This window comes from Triticum urartu, chromosome 2A (genome assembly GCF_056163025.1).
Source record: "Triticum urartu cultivar PI428250 chromosome 2A, HENAU_Tu73, whole genome shotgun sequence".
NCBI classification, from domain to species: Eukaryota; Viridiplantae; Streptophyta; class Magnoliopsida; order Poales; family Poaceae; genus Triticum; species Triticum urartu.
In genome coordinates, this window is record NC_141874.1 from 500,866,427 (window position 1) to 500,870,958 (window position 4,532).

General features: G+C 42.6%; 1 long non-coding RNA gene across 3 annotated transcripts; it reads left to right on the forward strand.

The window, feature by feature from the left end:
• The first annotated feature begins 1,256 nt into the window (after nt 1-1,256).
• LOC125541723 (uncharacterized) lies at nt 1,257-4,324 on the forward strand. 3 transcript variants are annotated; one of them, XR_007297631.2, is made up of 4 exons: nt 1,257-1,850; nt 2,076-2,183; nt 2,797-3,136; nt 3,926-4,324. It is a non-coding gene; the product is annotated as an uncharacterized LOC125541723 (long non-coding RNA). The 3 variants fall into 3 exon arrangements; XR_007297630.2 differs by having other exon boundaries at nt 1,257-1,831; nt 2,079-2,183; XR_007297632.2 differs by having other exon boundaries at nt 1,257-1,831; nt 3,926-4,323.
• The last annotated feature ends 208 nt before the right edge of the window (nt 4,325-4,532 follow it).

The window sequence follows — 4,532 nt, forward strand, 5'->3', positions numbered from 1 at the left end:
AGATGCGCGTAGTCGTTGCGTGAAGAGAGCGGTGGGAAGGATAGTTCACGGGATCCCAAGTTAGCTTTGCTCTCAAGAGCTTGTTTCGTCAACTCATGGGATTGTGAGGTTGACGAGTGTTCATAAATACCTACACAAAACAAAGACAAAGGAAAAATTGTGTGTGCGTGGTATATGTACACATCATCCATCATGATGCACACGTGCTTGTGTTGGTTAGCACAAAATATCCAATGCTTAAATAAATGAGATGCATGATATAAAAACATGTCATCCATCATGATAGGTTTGTTGTTATGTATAGCATAATGGAGACTCAAATTGTGTAATGCATCACACAAAATATGTAAAGCATTGTTATTCATGGAATGCATATGGTGCAAGCAATTATGAGAACCATGCAAAGTATGGAATGCATCAAAATCTCTGAATATGTATGAGGAAACTATGGGGGTCTTCTCATGAGAATTAATGAAAACATCACATGAAGAATATTGACAACATCCAAAACAATGCATAGTTGGAACATGGTGATCATGGCATGGCATAGTAGATGAATTGCGAAAATCATGTAAAGGAAGCATGGCAATATCATCACATGAAAAACAAAAGCCAATGACCATCATCTCGTCATCTATGCCATAAGTGCAAATCGGATTTATGTGAATGGGGCATGCATAGTCACTATGTTGAGATTGAAATGATGCGATATGGGATATCTCACTCATAGCATATGACAAGGTTAATGGATTGTCAAACATGATGTGACCAAAAGAATTTTCACATGATATCCTATGGAGCATAGCATCACAACTAGGCAAATCAACATGCTCATCATCATATGCATCATAAATAGGTAAGTCATGACATGAAGAAGTGGCACTAGCATGAATCATGGGAATAGGTGTGCCAACATCATGCAAGCAATCATTCGCAAAATAGTCCACTAGTGGGACAAGAGAAGCACCATCACCTATGTTACCTTTGGAGCATCGCTCATGTGTTGTAGGTGACACTACTAGGAAAATGCTTATACATAGAAGTTTACCAGTAGCGTTTGTTTGTGTCCCCACGCGTACAAAGCGCGCTACTGGTATGGCATAGCAGCATCGTTGGTTTCTTGTGGGCACGCTACTGCTAAGTGTGGCACACCACACCACCAGATCAAAAAATATTAATAGCGCGGGTAGTAAATTCTATGCTACTACCAAGTGAATAGCTATAGTGCAGGCGATACACCCACGCTACTACTCAGCGTGTCCACTGCCTCCACATGCCAAGCGACAAGATCAAAAAAAAACTCTTCTCACACAAATCTCACCCCCACCGTACCCCTGGCTCTCGGTCGACCTCCTCTCCCCCACGATCTCGTCGCCGCCGCCACCACCCACGCCGGCCGGTTCCGGCAATCTCCAGCTGCATGCAACATGCCCCCAAGTTCCGCCCCGCCCTCCCCTTCGTCCAGATCCATGCCTCAGGGTCTGCACCCTTGCCCGCGGCTAGGGATTCGGGCGCCCCCCTGTTCTTGCCGCCGAGTGCCCGGGTCGGCCCGCTGGCCAATGAGCAGCACCCCGCACCTGCGCGTGCCCAGGCAGACGAGCAGCACGGGGATTGGCCGCGGATGGAGACGAGTGCTGGCGCGGCAGCAGGAGAAGCTGTGGCGGCGGCGGATCTGGTGACTGCCGGGTCGGCTCGTCGTTCGTGGCCGGCCGGAGTCGCGGTGAGGCGCTGTCTTCCATAGATTCCGGTGGCTGGCTGACGGCCAATTGCTCTTGGACGCCGCTGGAGCTGCTCGTTTTTGAATTTTCAGTAATGCGGCTAGCTATGCCAGGTGCATTTTCTTAATTTTCGTAAGTGCAACAGCCAAGTTCAGTTTTAGTTAAGTGTAGTACTAGTGTAGGCTTTGGGATATCAGTTATAGTTCAGTAGTACTAGTGTATGACAAACAAATTAGATGTTAGTAGATAGATGCACAATTAGTTCAGTAATGTCAAGTTCAGTTTTCGTTCATTGTAGTGCTGCTCAACTTGAGTGTAGTTCGGATATAAAATTTTCTATTCACGCCTATGTTGCAGCAGTCCGCGCGATTGTGATTCTCGTGTCGCTGATAGCTTGGAGCAGTTGGTTCTGGTCCATCTACTACTCGTGACTGGGAAGGAAGGATCATGTCGTTGATAGTTCAGGTATAAAATTGTATCTTCTCATATAGCATTATTTCTAACGGCAAGTGTATTTTGGTCTACAATATATCAATCCACATAAAGGATGTTATGCGATTCAGGTTCCTAGTAAGGCCTTACCTCAAACAAAAAAAATACCAACTACAATGCTGCAGTCCTACAGTTTTATCCATCAAACTTAGTTTCTATGGTTACTATTTTTATTATTTCAACAACTGGTAGTGAAGTTAAGGCGAGCATTGGAACATTTTGATAGCTTAGTCTTTTTGGATGGTCCTCTATCTGTATAGCATTACAAGCAACAACCACTGAGCCATGAGAGTCTTTCTAGATGGTACTCTATCTACATACTCTTACAAGAAACAACCAACAAGTTATGGTATATATTTCCATTCTCAAAATAACTATCTTTGCTGCTTCTGAATATTTAGCATTCAAAATGACTTTACCGAATATGTAAGATTATCCAGGAATTCTGCTGTCAGGACATTGGATTTTGTATGTGATTGAGCTGATGCATTTTCTCCAAAATCTGAAATAGTTAATGATAGACATCCTTGCCAGATGTCATCTAGTCTGTCTTACCATCATATAACACAAGTCCCCTCTTCTGCAGCTAAAAAGAAAAGCCACGCGCGAAGAAAATAATGCGGCTGAGTCGAGTGACTGTATGATTGTCACCACTGGATTTACTGGCAATCCGCTACTCACCCCAGTGTCCGGAAAAGTTGTTAAGAATTATAAATCAAAGACTAAGAACAATAAAGCTAGGCCTCAGACACCTACGCCAAATGTTGATAAGTGAAAACTTCTTGAGTGCCATTTTCTCTGAAGTCCAAACTCTTTTTTGCCTATTTATTCAGGCTGCAAAAGATTAAACATGCACATCCTTTCATGTACAGGCTCACCACTCAATCCAACAACTCCTGGTACTTGCCGCTATGACAGTTCGTTAGGTGATGACAATACTCTCCATCTATATGATTTTGTTTTAGGATGAGATGTTACAATTCAGCATTCTGGAAGAACTCGAATTTCTAGTTACTCTAGGCAGCTATGGTAAAGTAAATACTCTGCATTGGCTTGCTTTTGTTATTGGGATTAAGTCCCTTCTTATAGGAGAACTAACTTTCCCATCAAGGCAAAATTGCCTATAATTTTACTTTTTCACTCTTAATTTTTGCAACAGTATGATACTCTATGTAGTTCCTCAAGATATTGTTCTTTATTAGGAGGAATTAAGGATTAAATTTACTGGAATAGTAATAAATGGGAAGTTGTCATGTCGACTATAATGGCCAGTGATATTTATAATGACCAAGTGTTGTTACTGCTGATGATTACTAGTAATACAACAAGAATACATCTGCAACCAAGGGTACAATGTTGGTAATAATCTACTATTGTTGATGCCTTCTTGCTTGCTTGCTTGCGAATGACCTGGGAATTACTCCTACTTGGTGCACAACCTTTGCTTGTTGCAATTTGCCTCAAAAGCTTGGATTTAGAATCTATAATAAGATTTGGTCATGCCTAGCATTGTATCATTCTTAAGTTGGGTTTTCCCCAATTTCTAGGATTGGTCTGTTAGGTACTGCTTATAATTCACATATACTATGCTGCTGCTATATGCTTTTGTTTCTGCTATTGTTACTTAGTGCTCTATAGGTTACTGTTATATTGTATTAATGCTCCAGGTTCTTTTGAGTTCTTAGTAGTGGTCTTGGTTTGTTGTTTAATTCCAGGATTTGTGAGTTCCTAGAAGGGAACACATAGACATGAAGCTACGGCGGCGACGAAGACGATATCAACATGGGGCTGCGGCGACGATGATGAAGATGACATCGACATCGACACAGGGCTACGGCGGCGACAAAGACGATGACATAGTCATGGTGCTGCGGCGACGACGACGACGACATCAACACGGCCTTGTGGAGGCGCTGACGCCGACGACGTAGACGCGTGGCATATATTGTGTGTGCGCGCGCGCGTGCATGCGTGTGCACGTGTGCGTGTGTTAATTATCTACATCAAATATGTATGATTGATGATTGACTGTATGCATAACATGTCCGTATTGTGAAATGCATGTCTAAATTGAAATAGGTAGACTTTTATTTTTTTTAAATCCTAATTTGTTACTACTAGCGTGGGTGTATCATAGAAGCGCTACTGCTATTCCTTTACTAGTAGCGTGGGTGTGAAATACTAGTAGCGTGGGGCACCAGCGCTACTGGTATGTCTATTTAGTAGTAGCGTGGAGTAAAACACACGCTACTACTAAAAAATAGCTGTAACGTCATAGCAGGTAGTCCAAAAACCCATGCTATTGGTAAGGTTTTTCCTAGT